This window comes from Pinus tabuliformis, chromosome 4_1, assembly GCF_031772625.1.
Source record: "Pinus tabuliformis cultivar Carrire ecotype Pingquan chromosome 4_1, CPIR1, whole genome shotgun sequence".
Classification (NCBI taxonomy): domain Eukaryota; kingdom Viridiplantae; phylum Streptophyta; class Pinopsida; order Pinales; family Pinaceae; genus Pinus; species Pinus tabuliformis.
The window spans coordinates 392,084,728-392,106,477 of record NC_142303.1 but is presented as its reverse complement, the minus strand read 5'-3'; positions in this window follow the sequence as shown (position 1 = coordinate 392,106,477).

Below are 21,750 nucleotides of genomic sequence, written 5' to 3'. Positions count from 1 at the left end.
TTCAGTCCAGGCACATACTTCACATTTGTCAAGGTGATAGGAGCTCCATGCTCCCTTTGAAAAGAAATTGTGCCCACTCTTGAAACACTAAAGCTTTCGTCGTCACCCATCTCTATGTGAATCTTGAGGTCTTTCTCCTCTAGGGTATTGAATACACTTTTATCGCCGGTCATGTGGAATGAGGCTCCACTGTCAAGATACCAACCACAACCCATCATCGATGACACCATGCATGTGATGAGAGTGAAGTCTGTTTTGAAATAAGAGGTTAATGCCTTACCTTCCGATCCTTCCGAGGATCCCTTATTGGACTTCTTCAATGGAAATTAGTCACATAATGACCCATATCGTGACAATTAAAGCATCTCACTTTAGACTTGTCACCCTTCTTCCCTCCATGAGAAGAATTTGATTCGGAATGGGACACCTTCCCCTTCCCTTTCCTTGCCTTACTCGGTAAGGCCAGATTTTCTTCATCATCATCCTTGGATGAAGAACCATCTTCAGTGCTCCTCCTCATCTCCTCCTGCATGAGATCCGACCACAGTCATTCCCAATCCGGAAGTTTCTCCCTTCCATTCATAGAGTGCTGGTAGTTATTCTAGCTCTTTGGAAGGCCAAGGAGAGCGAGTGTCACCATGTCATCATCGACAGTAGTTATTCCCACACTTCCAAGCTCATCTCTGCAAGTGGTGAGCTTGTTCAGATATGTGGAAATAGTATCGCCGTTCTCCATCTTGATTCTTCGAAGCTTATCCTTGAGCGCCAATTTCCTCTGGTCGCTACTGTTCTGGTAGAGGTACTTCAATGTCTTCCACATTGAATATCGAGTATCCTTCGTATGGACCCTTGACAAAATATGGTCTCGAACTCCCTCAAGGATGATCCGTCTCGCCCTCACCACACACTTCTTCCACTCAGCCAACTCTTGTGCTTAGTGTTAGTGTCAGTCTTTGCAGCCTTCCTCTAATGATCAAACATGCTCTTACACAAGTGATTTTAAGGTGTCAAGGTCAAATTTTATCATTTCAGTGAGTCTTCAAGTAAAATTTGGTCACTAGGCATTAGGTCTAGAGTTTGCTTTCACTCCTTTCAAAGTTGTCCAGATGTTGGTCTATGTCACTATTCGTTTGAGTCTACCATCATTCAGAGGGTTTTCATCATCATGTCAAGTTCCATTGGGTCATTTCACACCTTGTTCATGCTTCAGTTGTGCCCAGGCAAGGTTCATTTCCCTCTCCTAGGGTTTTGAAGCTAATTTCTCTTGGATGGTCAAATCATCGGAAAGACTTGTATCCCGATGTTCATACACCTTCCCCTATCCTTAAAATACCTTATCAAACACTTCCCCTAACTGAGATTCCCCAAATTCCTCATTTTCGCACAAACCCTAGTTTCTTGCTACAACCGGGCAATTTTCTATGGTTGGGCCTGTGTTTTGCATTTTTGGACCCCTTCCCCTCACTCAATTTATGAGATTCCAATTTTCCCTAATTCCTAACATCCCTCCATACCTCCAAAAATTTCCTCAAGAATTTAGAAGCTCCCAATCCCCTTCATTTCGCTTCATTTCGGCAAATCCCTTGTCCCACACATTGGGATATGTTTCACTCAAATGATGTTTCTGAGCAATCAAAGATGAATTCGTGAAAAATGAGAGATATTTTTGTCCAAAACATACCAAGGAAGAAAAACCTCCTTCACTTTTTACATAGGTGTCATGGTTTTGAAGAAATTTCAAAAATGCAATTGTCTCGGGAGAATTGATGCACCTCTGGAGCGACCTCGGGAAAATAAAATTTTCTCCTATCTTGGTTGGCCAAATGACTTGCTTGATGATTCAAATGATAACTAGACACAGAGATATTTCCAATGAGCTATCCTGAGCTTAATTTGGAGTTAAGGAAGGCATTCAAAAGTTGATTGTAACAACACTCTGCCTTTAGACAGTCTCATTTGGCACAGTTCGACCAGTCTTTGGAGATTTGTTTTTTGATAGGGCAAATGAACTCCAAATCAAAAAATTCTAGTGGGTTTAGAAAGAAGACAGGCCAAGCTTTCCAACAAGCCCACTTGGGAACATTTTAGACACCTACAAGTGCCCCAAAACAGGCCCCAAAGTAGCACAACGCACAGAGAAAAGCGCGCGGCGCACAAAGGAAATTTTGCCCAGTTTGCTCCCGTTTCGCGAAATTTTGGGTCGCGACTTCTCCAAGTGGGCCCGGTCATTCACTATTCAGTTTTTTGGTACCAAAGACGGCTTTTAAAGAGTTTTCTCTCCAGGTGGGCATCTATCCAAGTGGCAAAGAATGCAAAGGGTCACCACACGCCAAATGTCATGCTTGAGAGCGCTGCACCTGTAGCTGATGGTTGGCTCTCCATTTCCATTTTGAAATGATTTGAGTAACTTCCCAACCCCTCGGCGTTCTGTTGAGTCCCTATAATACTACTGATTACCCCATTAATATTGTAGTTATACCCCTTATTTATATTGTTGTGCCCCTATTACCCACATATTGTTATTTCTGTGCCCCATAGAATCCCTCTATTATTATTTTTGTGGCTTTATATTATTATTGTTAGGTCGGCTGGATTATATTGTGACTCCTTAGACTCCTATATATAGAAAGGAGGTTTTGTCATTTGTATCATCCAAGAATTGTTCATTTATGTAATGTAAAGGAGGTTGCCCCCTCGAAGAGGCTGAATTCTAAGGAGTTGATCTTTCTTTTCTATCTTTTCTTGAGCTGGTTTCATAACATTTGGTATCAGAGCTTTGGATTCTAGGGTTTCGCTGCTCCAAACAGGTCATCGTGGCATTTTCGCTATAAATTTTTTTCTGTGACGTTTCAGAAGTCTAAAAAAAAAACCATTTGAGAAGAAATCGCGCTGAACCTTGGGTCCGAATTTCAGAGTTTTTCGCCTGACATTTTCAGAGATATGATCTAAGGAAGTTGGTCTTTTTGCAGACTCCTGAATTACACTCGAAACAGGTGACCTGGGGAAAATCGTCATAACTTTCTTTCTGAGCATTGGATTGAAATTTCGTAAGAAGTTACAAAAAGAGAACGGACTGTAGTTTTCTTTTATATATTTTTCAGAGTCAAAGGTTGAAACAGTGACACGTGGCACGTCGTACAAGTTCACTCTACTGAACTAGTCTATAATCAAGTCATTGTGGGAGATTTCGCATAAATCTTCCTTGGAGAATCCAATTTGGGTCAGACTTGTGGAATTGGAAAGAGGACACAAAGGGATACTACAGGTCACAAATTCAGAACTAGATAATCAGAAAGTACAGAGATACATTGGAGGCAATATCGAGCTCCTACAAAGTGAAAAAAGGTGTGTAGATTTTCTTTAATTTTTTGCTTAAGCTTGGTTTGAAAATTTATTTTGAAGGAATTCAAAGGGCATATTAGAGAATCATTATCGGTAACTGATGCCCCGAGGAAAGAAAATGCAAACACCTAGTAAGGAGCCTAAAAGCTCTAGCATGACTCATGAAGAAGAAGAAGAAATGCTATATGATATATCAAAATTACAAGAACAAGTGCAACGAGTGTCACTTGCACAAAAAGCAACAGAATCTAAAATGGATGGTTTAAGGAAAGATGTAGAAGCTAAGATGGACGGTTTAAAGAAAGGTGTAGAAGCTAAGATGGATGGCATGGAAGCTAAGGTGAATGGCATGGACGCTAAAATTGATGGCATGGATGATAAGATGGATAAGTTGCTACAAGAAATGGTCACTAAGGGTGAAAGAGCACTAAAGGAAACTCATGATGAGAACAAAAGAAATGTTAATCATGATTCCATAGACTCTAATGTTGGATCGAAGACTCACCATGTTCCAAAAATCCATATGAGGAAGTTTGATGGCAAGGATCCTGCCACATGGATATTACAGATGGAGCAATTCTTCGATCTCAATAATGTGCAAAACACACAAAAGGTACGTATGGCAACTTTATATTTGGAACCAAATCAGTTTGTATGGTATCAATGGCTTTGTTCTCGTAAACAGTTTATCACTTGGGCAATTTTTACGGAAGAATTGATAGCACATTATGAGGATACAAAAAGCAACACTTTTTTTAGCCAATTGATAAGTCTCAAACAAAAGGGTTCAATAATGGAGCACATTGAGGAGTTCCAAAAATTGAACATAAGGGTAAAAGATATTCTAGAGGAGCATAGGATTGATGTGTTGATAGGGTCTTTAAAGGATAATATCCAACATGATGTGCGCCTTTGGGAACCTGATTCATTAGAGAAGGCATTCAGGTTAGCAAGAAAAATGGAAAGCAAAATTATGGCAACTAGGAAGCATACCATTCACAACTATAAAGACGGAAGTGTTGTTGCCCATAGTCTTCCACAACCTACAAGGTTGACACCACAACAATTGGAAGAAAAAAGAGCAAAAGGGCTTTGTTACAATTGTGATAGCAAATACACAAAAGGTCATAAGTGTGCTAAGAAGAAATTATTCTACATAGATTGTGAAGAGGAAGAAGAAAAGGAGCAAGAAAGGTCAAAAGAAGAGGATATATTCCAGGAACAAAGCCTAGATGAAGAACAAATAAATCCGACCATATCTTGTAATGCATTGGCGGGAATTACCACTCCTCAAACCATCAAGATAGAAGGACAAATCAAGAAGAAAAAGGTAATAGTGTTGATTGATTCAGGAAGCACCCACAATTTTATTCATTGTAGGGTAGCAAAAGAATTGAATTGCTTCCTATATCCAGCACCAGAGTGTCAAGTGATGATTGCAAATGGAGGAACAATAAATTGTTCTGGAAAGTGCCATAATATCAAGCTATCCATGGGAGAATATGTATTGACTAGCCCAATGCTTTCCATTCCAATGGGAGGTGCTGATGTTGTACTAGGAGTCCAATGGCTACAATCCTTGGGTACAATAGCTTTTAATTTTCAAGAACTTTTCATAAAATTTTCTGTGGAAGGAAAGGAAGTTGAATTAAGGGGTATTGCAGGGAAACCAGGAAAGATAATCAGCTCTAATGGCATGACAAAGCTTCTAAAAAAGGAGCAAAGAGGTGTAATTGCACAATTATGTCCAGATCTCCAAAAAGTCCTGGACAATCATTCCAAGGTATTTGAGACTCCCAAAGGTCTCCCACCTATGCGTGATCATGATCATGCTATTCATCTGATTCCAGGAAGTGTTCCTCCAAACATCAGGCCGTACAGATATCCATATGTCCAAAAAAGTGAAATTGAACGTATGGTTGCAGAAATGCTAGAGGCTGGTATAATTCAACCGAGTCAAAGTTCTTTCTCAGCTCCAGTAGTATTGGTGCACAAGAAGGATGGATCATGGCGCATGTGTCCAGATTATAGGGAGCTCAACAAGCTCACTATTAAAGATAAGTTCCCCATTCCTGTCATTGATGAATTACTGGATGAATTGCATGGATCAATTTACTTCACCAAGTTGGATCTTCGTTTGGGATATCATCAAATCAGAATGAAGATTGAAGACATTCCGAAAACGGCATTTAGAACTCATGAGGGTCATTATGAATTTTTGGTCATGCCTTTTGGCCTTACCAATGCACCTTCAACATTTCAAGGTTTGATGAATTCAATTTTCAAACCATTCCTTAGAAAATTTGTGTTAGTATTTTTTGATGATATACTAATCTACAGCAAGTCTTGGAAGGATCATGTTGAACATGTTGACAAGGTGCTACAACTATTGGAGGAGAAACAATTATATGCAAAAAGATCCAAATGTTTCTTTGGAGTCCAGGAGGTGGAATATTTGGGTCATATTGTATCTCATGAAGGAGTTAAGGTAGACCCTACCAAAATTAAAGCCATTAAGGAATGGAAAATCCCCACATCCATAAAGCATCTGCGAGGATTTCTTGGGTTGACAGGGTATTATCGCAAGTTTGTTAAGAATTATGGGAGAATAGCAGCACCTCTAACAACATTATTGAAGAAAGATTCATTTTCATGGACTCTGGAAGCAACAAAGGCCTTTAAACATCTTAAGGAGGCAATGTGCCAAGCACCAGTCTTAGTTACGCCGGACTTCACAAAAACCTTTATTGTGGAATGTGATGCTTCAGGAAATGGAATTGGTGTTGTTCTAATGCAAGATGAAAGACCCATTGCTTTTGAAAGTCGTCCAATCAAGGGAAAGTTTTTAAGAAAAGCTATTTATGAGAAGGAAATGTTGGCAATACTCCATGCACTTAAGAAATGGCGACCCTACCTAATGGGAAGACACTTCAAGGTAAAAACGGATCATGATAGCCTTAAATACTTTTTAGAACAAAGATTATCCTCTGAAGAGCAACAAAAGTGGGTCACAAAGATGTTGGGTTATGACTTTGAAATCATCTACAAAAAAGGGAAGCAAAATTTGGTGGTAGATGCACTCTCAAGAAAGGATGAGGATATGGAAGCATTGTTGTGTGCCATTTCTATTATCCAACCAGATTGGATAAACGAAGCAAAGGAGGAATGGAAGAATGACGAAGAAGTGTGGGCACTTATTCGAAAGCTACAACAAGATTCAGTACTTCTGATACATTTAGCTGGAAAAATGATTCGTTATGGTACAAAGATCACTTATACCTCTGTAAGAATTCCCAGCTAAAACAAAAGATTCTTATGGAATTGCACACTTCTCCCTTAGGAGGGCACTCAGGATTTTTAAAAACTTACCACAGGGTTAAGAAGGAATTTTTTTGGGATGGCCTTAAATCAGATATTCAAAAGTTTGTGGCGGAATGTTTGGTTTGCCAACAAAATAAAGTTGAAACAATTAAGACACCGGGTCTATTACAACCTTTATCCATTCCAAGCCAACGTTGGGAGGAGGTTTCAATGGATTTTATCACAGGTTTACCCAAGTCTGAGGGAAAGAGTGTCATCATGGTGGTAGTTGATAGACTTACCAAGTATGCACACTTTTGTGCATTATCACATCCATTTAAAGCCAGTACAGTTTCTACTGTATTTATGGAAACAGTTCAAAAGCTACATGGAAACCCAAAGATTATTGTAAGTGACAGAGATCCCATTTTCACTGGAAATTTTTGGACAGAATTATTTTCTTGTCTTGGTACTCAGTTAGCTCATAGCTCATCTTATCATCCTCAATCTGATGGGCAAACTGAGATAGTAAACAAATGTTTGGAAGGATATCTTCGTTGCTTTGTATCTGATAAACAGACACAATGGGTCAAATGGTTGCCTCTGGCTGAATGGTGGTATAACACTTCCTTCCATACAGCAACAAAAATGACCCCATTTATGGCACTTTATGGGTACCAACCACCATCAATCACATCATATTTAAGAGAAAATTTGAAGGTTCAAGCAGTGGAACATCACATCGAACATCAACAAAAAGTCCTCCAACTCTTAAAGGATAACCTCGTGTTGGCACAAAATAGAATGAAACAACAGGCAGATCAACATCGTAGTGAAAGAAGTTTTGATGTAGGTGATTGGGTATTCCTACGGCTACAACCATATAAGCAAATGTCCCTAAAGCAAGCTAAGAAGGATAATAAATTATCACCAAAGTATTATGGTCTGTACAAGGTGTTGGAAAAGATTGGTACTATGGCATACAAATTGGAGCTTCCTGCAGCTTCTCGATTGCACCCAGTTTTCCATGTTTCATGTTTAAAGAAGGTTATAGGCGACAAGCTCCCAGTTCAAACAATATTGCCAGAACTTGACAAGGAAGGAAAAATTATATTGGAACCGGAAGCAATCACAGCAACAAGAACTCGACAGCTACGAAATCGATCAATTTCAGAATATCTTATCAAGTGGAAGAACTTATCCGCTGAAGATTCCACATGGGAGGATGAGAATTTTATGCAGAAGTATCCAGAACTGCTCAAGCGTTGAGGACAACACTTTTTTGAAGGAGAGGGGCATGTTGGGTCCCTATAATACTAGTGATTACCCCATTACTATTGTAGTTATACCCCTTATTTATATTGTTGTGCCCCTATTACCCACATATTGTTATTTCTGTGCCCCATAGAATCCCTCTATTATTATTTTTGTGGCTTTATATTATTATTGTTAGGTCGGCTGGATTATATTGTGACTCCTTAGACTCCTATATATAGAAAGGAGGTTTTGTCATTTGTATCATCCAAGAATTGTTCATTTATGTAATGTAAAGGAGGTTGCCCCCTCGAAGAGGCTGAATTCTAAGGCATTGATCTTTCTTTTCTTTCTTTTCTTGAGCTGGTTTCATAACACGTTCCACCTCTTCTCCACACATTCTATATATTGTAGACATTTTATTTGCAAAGGGTTGGCTGATTTGTAACTTCTGGGAGACTGTGGGAAAGAAACTTTGTTTCTGCATTGTATAAGGCAGCAGCTCTGTTTCATGAGATTCCTGTGGTTGTGAGTGTAGCAAGTGTGTCTCTTATGTTTCATATGTACCTTGTTATGTTCCATATTTCATTTCATATTCATTTCTAGTGAATTTTTTCGAATGAGATTAGTAGAATTCAATTTTATTGCTCTACCTAGAGGAAAATTTCATGTATAGTGTTCATTCTTCTGTTGAAAAGGATTCATCCCCTATGCCCTTTTCACCTTCTTAATCAATCTCTCCATTCCACTATATTATAAAACTAAGATTGCTATTCTTTCTGCCTACCTTGCCTCACGGAATAATTTGTGCCTTCATTCTCAATTCTCTATTCTTTGCTAAGCGCCAGTCCCATATACATCCCAGAAGCTCGGTCACTTTCAAAAAATCTTTTCCAAAATCTCTTTTCACTTACTAGCCTAAGGTAAATATTACATTGTAAGTCATCTCAGGCCATTTCGTTTACTTATTCACTGAGTGTGACTCAGAGAGAGCCCTCTCCTATTCTGGTAAGGCTAGCTACCGGACTGAGCTTGGTTTGATGTTTCCTTGAGTTTTGCCTTCTTTCAGCCTGAAGCAGATTTGAGCGCTAACACTTAGTTGAACCTGGCTTTGGGATTTCTTGATCAATGAAATCTTTCAAGTCGTTGTCTTTTAATACAGCCTCCATGCGATCTTTACATGCTATGTAATTCGAGCTGCCTTCCAAGGCATACTCAAGTCTCAAGCCATAGAACACCACTAGCCAACCTTGAAGTATGATATGAATTCGATTTGCACCTGCAACCCCAAACTTTAAACTTCAAATTCTCTTCTCTGTATGCTGTTCAATGCTCTGATAAACTCAGGTTTGATACCATGTAGAATTCCTGCAAATTCTCTACAAATCTACCTTTGAGATCTATGTAGAAAATTTGACTGTAGATTACTCGATAATTCAATATACCAAAGAAAAATACTTTAATCTACTTCTACTATCAAACTTGCGGAAGCTTAAAGATCGAGTTGAATCAGATCTGAACACATATAACCATAAGAAGAAGAATCAATGCACATGAAACACAAAAGAATAATCAGGGGAAATCCTTAGCTAAAAACCCCACTATCTGTTTTATTATACAAGGTGGAAATATCTCAGAATTACACAAAGGCCTTAGCTCTCATATCTAGCCAGCTCTCAGTACAATCTTCCTAGGTGCTCACAGGTAAAAAAAGCTTCTCACAATCCTTCTCCTCTACCCTCCAAGCCTCCGGTTTCCTTGCACAATTTCTCCTAGGTGATCCTCCTGTTACCAAGTGGAAGACTGATCACTCACACTGATCTCACACCCTGTAAAATTGCGCAATCCTCAAGGAACCTTCCCTTGACTGCATGGATGAGTTTCTTATATAGGAAAACACATGCAACTGATAGTAACTTGTCCTTGACATTTAGCTCAACTGGGTCTTTCTCTGAATAGACATGCATGAGTTTATGATGAGGGAATCTTCAGTTATCTGGAGTACACTGGTTGAGTGCATGCATACATCAACTAACAGATAACTCACAATTAGTTCCTCAAACAGTTTGGAACTAATTCAATTGGAATTAACTTAGTAAACTGAGCTAACTAATTACAACTCAAATATAACTCAATCTTATCTCCTTAATTAAGGGATAATCTCCTTAATTTAAGGGATAACTATTGCATGACTTCAGAAAGACTTCTAACTTGAATTTCTCCAACTAATTAATCCATAATGAATTAATTAATTATTTCCAAACAGCTGGTGAGACTAAATTCAAATTTAATTCACAATTTTAATTCAAGGACAAATTAAAATTGGAATATTTTGGATTCTATTTTTATAATTTCTTGTTGCTATTTTCAACAAGATGTAAATCCCCTTCACCCCAAACTGAGGAAGAAGAGCAGTCAGCGCAGGGCAGTGGCGGTGATGAAGGACAGAGCACCCCATTCCAGGTTAAGAGGTACAAAGAACAACAAACGGAGGGACTCCAAAAGAAGTCCAAGGTGACTAAGCCACAACTAATCCCATTATGCTGACAGAGGGTGACCTCGTCGAGGTCAAGGATAAAGTGTGCAACACCACCGCTAAACTATTGTAGCAATTTGAACAACAACACCTACAATCATTAGGTTCTAATCAGAAGGATCTGTGCAAGCTTCATATCCAGACCAGCAGGATACATGTGGGAGCAGGTCAGGTGGGTGCTGCACAAACGAGCCTAGCACCAGGGACAAGCCAGGATGCAGAACTTGTCAAGTTAGTGGACCTCAGGATAGCCACGCTACCAGAAGGATCCTTGAGCGCAGAATCGGCTGATGAAAAGGTCATCGTAAGCACTCTAAAGAATATTGGCCTCAGCGTTGCAGCAATCCCCAACAAATATCTTCACGCACTGCAGACTAGTGTGACAATAGAATTGAGAGCACGAGAGCAACGCACCCTCAATTTAATGAGCGAGTATAGGGTGAACAATGAGAAAATGTTTTCCACAATGACAGAGGCCCTCAAGGAAAAGGAAACAATCCAGGCATAGAGCGCCCAACTGGCGGCCGTGGTTGCAGAGGCATGCGAGATAGTGCCAGAGTTGGACATACCTAAGAAGGCACTGCTCGAGGCCAAGATCCAGAAACTTGATGTGGGTGTTCGAAATGCTAAGGCAGAGGTGGCCAAAGTTTAGTTCGAGATTAATATGAAAATTATAGAAATGGAGCTTAATTCACAACCTTCGACTCTGCCAGAAGTCAGGGAATAACACGAAGCTGTCATCAAGGAAGGATTATCTACTATGGATGTCGTAGTTGCTGATTGTACAACTTTGTTTGACCAGGCCAGGGAAGTGGTGACAAGATTGCAGGAGGATCCCACAGTGCTGATATTGAATACACAGATCCGCGAGCTCCAACAACAGTATGATGAAGTATGGCCAATGACGCACACCATTGTTATAACACAACGCCTCACCAAGTTACAGGAGGAAAAACAGCTCCTTGCACAAGTGGAAGTTGCACATAAAAAGGAAGTAATCCTTAAGGCTAGGTTAGGTCCTTAGTTGGATGAAGCCTACCTAATCTCAGCCAGCATACAGGAAAAGTTGGTGAACTTGCAACTTATGCAACAGAAAATCAACTGAGTCGGTGAAGGACCAACCACAAAACAACTGGTGGAGAAAGTAAAGTAGAAAGCCATGCAAAGCGCGATTGAGGTAGCGGTTGTACAGGTCGAGCTAGGGGATCTTTGCAGCAAGATCACTGCGCCAGCTGGTGACTCGAGGGTGAGTCACGACCTTTGTGTTGGGGGCCTATCGGGATGGGGTCCCCTGGGGTTAGTTTTGGGGCAAAAGCCCATGTTTTGATGTAAAAAGATGAAAAGTGTTAGAAAACTATATATTATAGAGCAATGGAACACATAAAATATTGCAGAAATATAAACACAGAAAATGCATAAAACAAGAGAGACAAAAATATACGTGGTTCACCCAATTTGGGCTACGTCCATAGAGAAACAACCAATCCTTCCTTTTATATTATCGAGAAAACTGAAGAGATACAACCTACAACAGATCTGTTGTAATTCCCTCTTCTCTCTTGCTCAGTCTCCTCTCTCTTCTTACTTAGAATACAGATCTACATAGACGCAATATAATTCCCTCATATATAGCAAGGGGTTTCCTTCTAGGGCAAAAAACCCTAAATTAAACATAACTTCTATAGTCAGATCTCCACCTAATGAATAGCCCAGATTGACTACGAAATTACAACATTTTACAAGGCAATTTAACATCTATTTTTAGCTTTGGCGGCGTTGCCCTCGATCCCCCGCCAGGGGGGGCTCCCAAAGGTCACATCCACCCCCCAGACTCCCCTACGGCACAAATATTATGGGCGTCATTGCCGCCCCATTACGAACTAGGGTCCAATGCGGTGATACCTCTGAATAAAGAAGATAATAGGGCTCCACACCCAACAAAAGTCTCCGCAAATTGTGGTCGCAGAGCACGTAGCTAGTTAAGAGTTAAAAAAGGTTTTTACCCTCCTTTATGTAAAGTTGAGTTGGCTTTTGAGATCTACCCATGGTCTGCGAACCATGGGATTGTATAAATAGGTGTGTCTTAGAGAGTCTAAAGAAATGAAGAATAAGTCTATGGGTATGAGCACAAAAGTCTAGCACAAAGATAGAAGTCTTAGAGGACAGAAAGGCTCTGCAGCTGAGTGCACAGAGGCCTAGAGTAGTGTCCGCAACTGAGTACGTAGGGAAGTATTGAGTCTGTAAACCTATATTGAAGATAAATAAAGAAAATTATTACATAAATTCCTGTGTTTTAGCTCTTTACTTCTGTTAAGTATAATTGTGATATATGCTGTGATGAATGTTGTCTTTATGAAATAATGATACATTGATGCATGACTTTACTTGATCTGTATAAATAACTAAACGCAATTAATGTTAAGTGATTACGCGAAGATCATAACACTTCCCACTAAAGTTATCGAACAATTAGATAGATCTGAGTAAATACCGAGCTAAGGGTAATCTATGATGTGCGTAAGTAGCTAATTCACCTGTTCAGGGTCCACAAAATCTAGTAGTAGACCTTCACGAAGGTCTAGAAGCCGACTCGAGGAAGTTACTACCATAAGCCATAAGAGCTTAAAGATCTACGCGAAGCTGGATCTAGGTCGTAGAAGGAAATCAAACTAATCTTTGGGTGTGGAAACTTGGTTCCAACATCCCCCATACTGCTTTGGGTGAGACTTCAGTCCGTGCACTGCGAATTGATCCCAAAAGGGCCAGTAGTGTAGGGATTTGTTTGGCACAACTAACTCTAAACCTGGGTTAAGACCCCCTAAGCCAACAACATTGAAGGATGTTTGTGGGTCCTTAAATAACCTGGTCATGAATTAAATTGGACTAAAAGATAAGGATGAAGGAAATGGTAATTTGGGAAAAACTTAAAAGGTAGAAAAAATGAAATTTATGAGGATTTGACTGCGCTGAAAGAAAGGATAGAGGAGGCCAATCTAAGGGAAAGGAGAAAGCATAAGGAGTTTGATTTCTCATGGAGGAATAGAGCAGAGGAAGTAGGGGAGAGGATATTTGGGTTCATGCTATTGTTCAAATGGGGAATAACTGAATTGAACATCCAAGTTTTTAGAGGAGGAGTAGATATTCTAGTGGGAATGAGTCTGGAAGAAAATGTTTCAGGTGGGGAGGAATTTGCCTCTCAAGTCCCCATGACTGAGAGGGTGTAGATGGTGTATCTCACAAATTCCTAAGGGTTGGGGTGGAGGAGATTCCCCTAGAAAAATCATAGATCTTTTTGAAGACTTTTTGCTATGTTTACTTGTTTCGATTTGGTTTTGGAGTCCCTAAATCTAGTCCCTGGTTCATCTGGTAGTTGTTCATAAGTCCCTAAGCACTAACCCCTCTGACTCTAAAATCTAACTTGGGGGTGATAGATGTAACTGAAGATTAGCTATAACTATCCATGGTTGGGTAGAGAGTCCTTTCCCAAGACTTAGATTCCAAAATCTTTAATATAAATGCTCTTGTTATTCCCGTGATTCTAATGAATGAAAGTTTCTTTCCTAGTTGACTAATGCTATTAATATGTGAGGAATTCTTGTGATTATTCTCGTTATATTTCACAATAATCTGGCTTCGAAAAGAGAATTATAGTTAAAGATAATGGTATAATTCGTGTTCTAATTAATAAACACACCAGTATAAAATCATGCCACAATGTGCAGTATAGACAAATGTTTTCTCTGGTTGCAGCCATAGCCATTTTATTGGAAACTACATTGCCTCAAGTACTAAATTCATGGTTTAATATATTGAATTCTTGGATAAAATATCAAGGCGCACCTGTGAAATATGTTTACATTGAGCATATATATATAATTGAGTCATGTCTTGGTGTTGATTTATGCCACTGTTTGTGATATTGTCAAAAACTCAGGCATCGTATGTCTACTTATTGGATTTTTTGGTGCAATAAAATAGCCCATAGGTTCATAGGAGGACCATTTTCACCATTATAGAAGCTATACACTATTACTATATACATACATGTTTGCAATATCTTTTTGAATGAATAGATAACAATTTCCCACTACGACATGATATGCATCTCAATATAAAAATGAGGGAAGTTATGGTTTCACTATTGCAAGTTTATGGAGTAAAAGTAGTCTTAAAGGAATATTTTGTTAGGTCCCTATAATATTAGTGATTCCCCCATTACTATTGTTGTTGTATCCCTTATTGTTATTATTGTGCCCCATAGAATCCCTCTATTGTTATTTTTATGCCTTTATGTTATTATTGTTAGGTCGGCTTGGTTACATTGGGACCCCGTAGACTCCTATATATAGAAAGGAGGTTTTGTCATTTGAATCATCTAAGAATTGTTCATTTGTGTAATGAAAAGGAGGTTGCCCTTTTGAAGAGGCTTATTTCTAAGGCGTTGATCTATCTTTTCTATCTTTTTGTGAGTGGGTTTCATAACATTTGGTATCAGAGCTTTGGATTCTAGGGTTTCGCTGCTCAAAATAGGTCATCGTGCCATTTTCACTATAACTTTTTTCTGCGACGTTTCAGAAGCTAAAAAAAAACCCATTTGGACTGAAATAGTTCTGAACTTCGGGTCCAAATTTTAGAACTTTTCTTGCTATATTTGCAGAGATATGACCTGAGGATGTTGGCATTTTTGCAGACTCCCGAATTACATTCCAAACAGGTGACCTGGGGAAATCATCATAAGTTTTGTTTTGAGCATAAGATTGAAATCTCATAAAAAGTTTCAGAAAGAGGACGACCTCTAGTTTTCTGTATATCAGTTTCAAGAATGAAGGTCAAAATAGTGACACATGGCACGTTGTACAAGTTCGCTCTACAGAATTAGTCTATAATCAGGTCACTATGGGAGATTTAGCATAATTCTTCCTTGGAGAATCCAATTTTGATCAAAGTGGTGGCATTAGAAAGAGGACATAGCGGGCTACTGCAGGTCATGATTTTAGAATTGGGAGATCCAAAATTACAGAGGTACACCAGATTTAATATCGAGCTCCTACAAGTGAAAAAAAGTGTGTATTTTTTAAATTTTTGCATAAGCTTGGTTTGTAAAATTAGTTTGAAGGAATTCAAAGGGAATGGTGAAGCATTGTTATCGGTAATTGATGCCTCGAAGAAAGAAAATGGAAACACCTAGTAAGCAACCTAAAAGCTCTAGCATGACTCATGAAGAAGAGGAAGAAATGCAACATGACATATCAATATTACGAAACCAAGTGCAACAAATTTCACTCGCACAAAAGGTAACATAAAATAAGATGGATGGTTTAAAGAAAGACGTAGAAGCTAAGATGGATGGTTTAAAGAAAGGTGTAGAAGGTAAGATGAATGACTTGGAAGCTAAGATGGACGGTGTGGAAACTAAGATGGACGGCTTGGATGCTAAGATGAATGGCATGGACGATAAAGTGGAAGAATTGAAGATAAATTTGAATAAGTTGCTACAAGAAATGGTCACTAATGGTGAAAGGGTAGTAAAGAAAACTCATGATGAGAACAAAATAAATGTTAATCATGATTTCATAGACTCTAATATTGGATTGAAGACCCACCATGTTCCAAAAATCGATATGAGGAAGTTTGATGGCAAGGATCCAGGAACATGGATACTATAGATGGAGAATTTTTTCTATCTCCATAATGTGCAAAACACACAAAAGGTATGTATTGCAACTTTATGTTTGGAACCAAATCAGTTTGTATGGTATCGATGTATTTGTTGTCCTAAACAGATTGTCACTTGGGCAATTTTTACGGAAGAAATGATAGCACATTATGAGGATACAAAAAGCAACACCTTTTTTAGCCAATTGATAAATCTCAAACGAAAGGGTTCAGTGATGGAGCACATTGAGGACTTCCAAAAATTGAACATAAGGGTAAAAGATATTCCAGAAGATCATAGGATTGATGTGTTCATAGGGACTTTAAAGGATAATATCCAACATGAGGTTCGCCTTTGGGAACCTAATTCATTGGAGAAGGCATTCAGGTTAGCAAGAAAAATGGTGATCTGATAATCACCCTATGAGTGATCTCAGTTAAGAATTACTAAATGAAGGTATTACAGACTCATGTGTTGGTGTGTGTCTAAGTTATTTAAGCAATGGATCAATCACATTGCAAATACATAGACACTTGAAAATGGAAGACAATAGAGAAACACAGTAAGAAAATATAAGAACACAAGAAATTAATAAGGAGTTCACCCTATCCTCCAAGGCTACATCTCCGGTCCAGCTTTCAGTGGTGGCTTTCTTTTATTGTGTCTTAAAGAAGAGAATTACAAAGAAGGAGCTCAATATGAGTCTCCTGTTCACAGGATAGCTTGGTAGCGTAGCTCTTGGATTTCCCAAGCCACTAGAGTACACAGAGTCTTGGCCTTACCATCTTTTTGACCTCTTGGGTCTACAATGGAAGGAGCCCAATGTGGTGCTCAGTCCTGACAGATCCCCTTCAAGGACGGCTCGAATTTCTCAAGCCCTTTGGTGCTCGATGCTGCCTTTGGTCAGCTCGACCGTCTGTCTTCTTACTGCTTTTTTGCTCTCTCTGTTCTTTCGTGTGTGTGGGTGTTCTCTTCTACTAGTCTATGCATGGCTTTAAAGCCAATCGAGCTCATGGCTATTCGATTCCTCTTCCAACCCCATTGAATCGCCTACTATAGCTTCTCTTAGAGTTCTCTGTCTCACGTCATCATCAGACTCACAGGGAGCAGCCGCTTGTCCTCATACGAACTGTGCTAGCTTGCTTCGCCAGTTCGTTTCTTCAGCTACATCATGGAATGAGTCATCCACCACCTTGGCATCAAAGCGTATCTCAAATTTTTATAGGTTGTGGCTTAATCCCTTGTCAATTCCGGTTTTCCCATCAGGCGCGATCTCAGCCGTTAGATCTGGATCCCTAAGATCTGATGCCATTCGCTCATTTCGCGTGGCGAACTTTCTCGACCGTTAGCACGCGATGAGCAACAGTTTTCTCTCTTCTCCACCTACCACGCGTTGGGCGCTGAGTGGAATCGCTCCATTTTCACCAAAACTGCTTACCGCCTAGGGATGCCCCCGATCAATATCGCCGATTTTTGGAGCATGGGTCCTGCCTTTTCCTTTAGCCTTTTTCCCCCATGGTTTTCCTGACTCTCATGCGACCGAGCACTCGGGGCCTCTCCATTTCAATGGTTTTTGCCTAGCGATGCGCGATTAATCACACATCAAAAACTCCCTTTGTTTCCTGATCCAGACTTCCCAGGGGCTAATTTCGATTGCTGCGCAGTCTCCATGGGCCTTGGTCAGTGCGCTTTGACCAAGGTCCTTGTCATTCCACGCTGGCTGCCAACTGCCACTAGTTTAGAGGTGTTTTTGATCATTGCTATTAATTCTTTGAGGTCTGTCCCGACCAGGTACAACCATGGTTCTATTGATCATTCTTTATGGATCCAATTCAGATCACGACCTTCCCACTAAAAAGCTTTTGGACCAACAAAAGTTTGTTTTCTTTCAAGCATCTACTAAGTGAGGGTACTGCTGTCTCACTTGCCCAATCTCAATCCACTTTGCACTGCTTGGCTTTGAACCTTTGAGTCTAATTCTGAGGTACTCAACATCTCTTCTATGCGTTGTCCTCACCTTCTTGTCCATGACTGTGACTTCCTGCAATTCATTCAGATATTCAGGTAGCAGGTCATCAATAGAAGGAAACTGACTTTGCTCTTCAGGATCCTCAATCATTGAAGGTTCAAACAATCTCAAGCAATCTACATTTACGACTGAGTAGATGTGCATGTAAGCTAGTAGATCAAGGCAAAAAGCATTCTCACTGATCCTCTCAAGTATCTTTAAGGGACCATACCTGATAGGCTTTAGTTTTTTACCTTCACCTTACATCTTGTCCTTGCTGATATACGGCCAGACTTGGTCACCAACTTGGAAACTATGCTCCACCCGATTCTTGTCATGCCTTGCCTTGTATTTGGCTTGGCTCCTTCCCAACTATTCTTGTACTCCCTAGTGGATCTCCTGGAGCTGTTCAATGAACCTAGTTTCCTTGTCCACATCACTGTTTCCATCAATGGTGGTATCTTTACCAAAGAAAAAATCCAAAGGAGACCTTGGTGTGAAACCAAAACAGGTTTCAAAAGGAGACCTTTGTGTAGAAGAATGTTTTTCTCTATTGTAAACATGCTGCACATAACACAAGTGTTCATCCCAAAGCTTAGGATGTTTGCTGCAATATCCTCTGAGTAGCTGGATCACTGTCTTGTTAACTACTTCTGTTTGGCCATCGGTTTGTGGATGAAAAGTTGTGCTTTTCTTCAGTTGGGTGTCCATCAACTCCCACAAACTTGACCAAAACTTCCCCACAAATCGGGTGTCTCGATTAGATACAATAGAAGTGGGTAACCCAAAATGAACCCATACATGTTCAAAGAATAGTTTTGTAGTTTGTTCAGCTGTAATCTGCTTATTACAAGGTATCAAAATGCACATTTTGCTGAACCTATCCACAACCACATACAGATAATCATGACCTTTTCTAGACTTAGGCAGTCCCCCAACAAAATTCATAGAAACATTTTCCCAAGGGTGAGAAGGAACTTGTAATGGAGTGTACAGGCCTAGTTTTCTATTGCTAGGCTTGCTTTTGGCACACATAGTACACTCTCTCACATATCTAGAAACTGTCTCATTCATTTTTGGCCAATAAAAAAGTCTTTGCAACTATGCAACGGTTTTACTTACCCCAAAGTGACCTGATAGCAGAGAAGTGTGAGCCTCTCTGATTATCTTTACTCTCTCTATTTGTGGAATGTAGAGTTTCCCACAATGATATAAGAGTCGGTCCTTCACATGATAATCCAATTCTTCTACCCTTTTGCCTTGACTCAAAGTTGCATATACATCTTTAAAGTCTATACCTTGAGCATATTATTCAATGTAGCTTTCATGTAGTACAGAATTATGCTTAAGTATAGTAGATGCATTTATAATGGGTCTAGATAACATGTCTATAACTTTTTTATGTATGCCCTTTTTATATCTGATGACTAAATGAAACTGTTGTAGAAAACCCATCCATCTGTAGTTCCTTGATTGTTGCAATTTAGTTTGGGGGTGTAGATATTGAAGTGGTTGATGATCTGTATGTATTACTGTCTCTTTGCCCATTAAGTAATGTTTCCATTTTTTCACACTCTGAACTAATGCATACAATTCTTTATCATATGTAGGATAGTTAACTACTGCAGGATTAAAAGTCTCATAATGATAACATATGGGTTTACTGTGCTGTGTCAACATTGCTCCCATGGCATAGTCATTGGCATCTGTTTGGATCTCAAATGGTCTTTGTAGATTAGGCAGTGCTAGTACAGGTGTTGTACTAATCTTTTCTTTCAAGGTGTCGAAGGCTTTTTGATGTTTGCCTCCCCACTGAAACACCTTGTTTAATCTTGTCAAAGCATGTAAGGGAGCTGCAATTGAGGAAAAGTTAGAGATGAACTTCCTCCAATATTGTGATGCTCCTAAGAAGCTTCTCACTTCTGTAGCAGACTTGGGTTTAGGCTAGTTTATAATGACTGCCACTTTAGAGGGATCTATTTTCAATTCACCACCCCCTACTATATGACCCAAATAATTTAGAAATGTTCTACCAAATTCACATATTGAGAGTTTAACATAAATTTTTTCTCTTTTCAAAACATATAATGTCTGCTTAACATGCTTTAAGTGTTCCTCCCACATTTTACTAAAAATCATAATGTTATCCAGATACACAATAACAAAATCATCAAGAAAAGGTCTAAGTACATCATTCATTAATCTCATGAAAGTAGCAGGGGCATTGGTCAAGCCAAAAGGCATAACCAGCCACTCATACAATCCCTGCTTTGTTTTCATGCATCTTGCTCTGCAACTCTGACCTGATAGTATCCACTGTGTAAGTCCAGCTTGGTGAAATAAACAACTTCCTTCAATTGATCTAAAAGATCATCTACGCGATGAAGGGGATAACGATTTTTTATTGTTATCTTATTCAGTGATCGGTAGTCAATGCACATTCTCCATGAGCCATCTTTCTTTCTCACCAAAACAATTGGTGACCCACATGGTGATGTGCTAGGCTTGATAAACCCCTTCTCTAGCAACTCCTGCACCTACTTCTTGATCTCAGCATTCTCTAAAGCAAACAACCTGTACATTCCAATGTTAGGCAATGGAACATCTTGCTGCAAAATAATATCATTTACTATTTCCTTTTTGGGTGGAAGACCTTTAGGTTCTTAGAATAGAACATTATACTCTGAAACAATATTTTCTATATCAGCTTGCTGCTTAGCATTACAGCCCTCAAATACATTGATTTTATCAGGTTTATTTTCCTTTATAACCATTAGTAAGAATTGTTTGCATGAATTTATCATTCTTTTCATCTGCCCTAAGTTTATGAGAGTATAATTATTCTTGAGCTTATGAGCTCTTACAAAGTATTTGATTCCATCTTTAACAAGTAGATACTTGTTCTCAGCTCTATAGAAAATGGTTTTTCTATCATACAAGTAAGGACTCCCTAAAACAATTCCACATATATCCAAAGGAATTATGTCTAACTCAACCTCATCTACAAATGCTGACCCAAAAGAAAACTTGAGTTTGCATTGTCTAGTCACTTGTAGTTGTGCTTTATCATTCAACCATCCTAATGGGTATGGTTTCTTGTGAGGTGTAGTTGCTAATCCCAGTTTCTTTACAATTGCTTCAGAAATCAAATTTACTTGTGAGCCACTATCAAACAAAGTATCAATCTTTTGATGTTTGGAAACAACTCAAATATGGAAAAGCTCATGTCTTTTTCTCTCATGTTCTTCATCAATAACAGATTGAGCAGAATTACTAGTAGATGCTTTAGAACTCTTACCTTTTATACCTGTGGCTGTAATGATTGTTTCATCTCCCGAGTCTAACCCCAAATATTTCTAAATAGATACAACAGTCTTCTTCCTCTTGCCCTCGGACTTCTTAGGTCTCAGCTCTAGATGCAGAATCCAACAGTGCTCATCATCATACCCATCCTTTTTATAGTGAGTGCATGAAGCTTTGATTTTCTGTGTAGTGTTAGCCTTCCTTGCTTTCCACTTCTGCTTTCATTTCTCCTTGCTCTTGCTTGCAGTGGGTTGGGATGGTCCCCCAACTTCTGGATTTCCATTCTTTCCTCTATCCTCTACATGAGTAGCTTGTATAGATACCTCATCTATACTAGTGGGATTAAACATG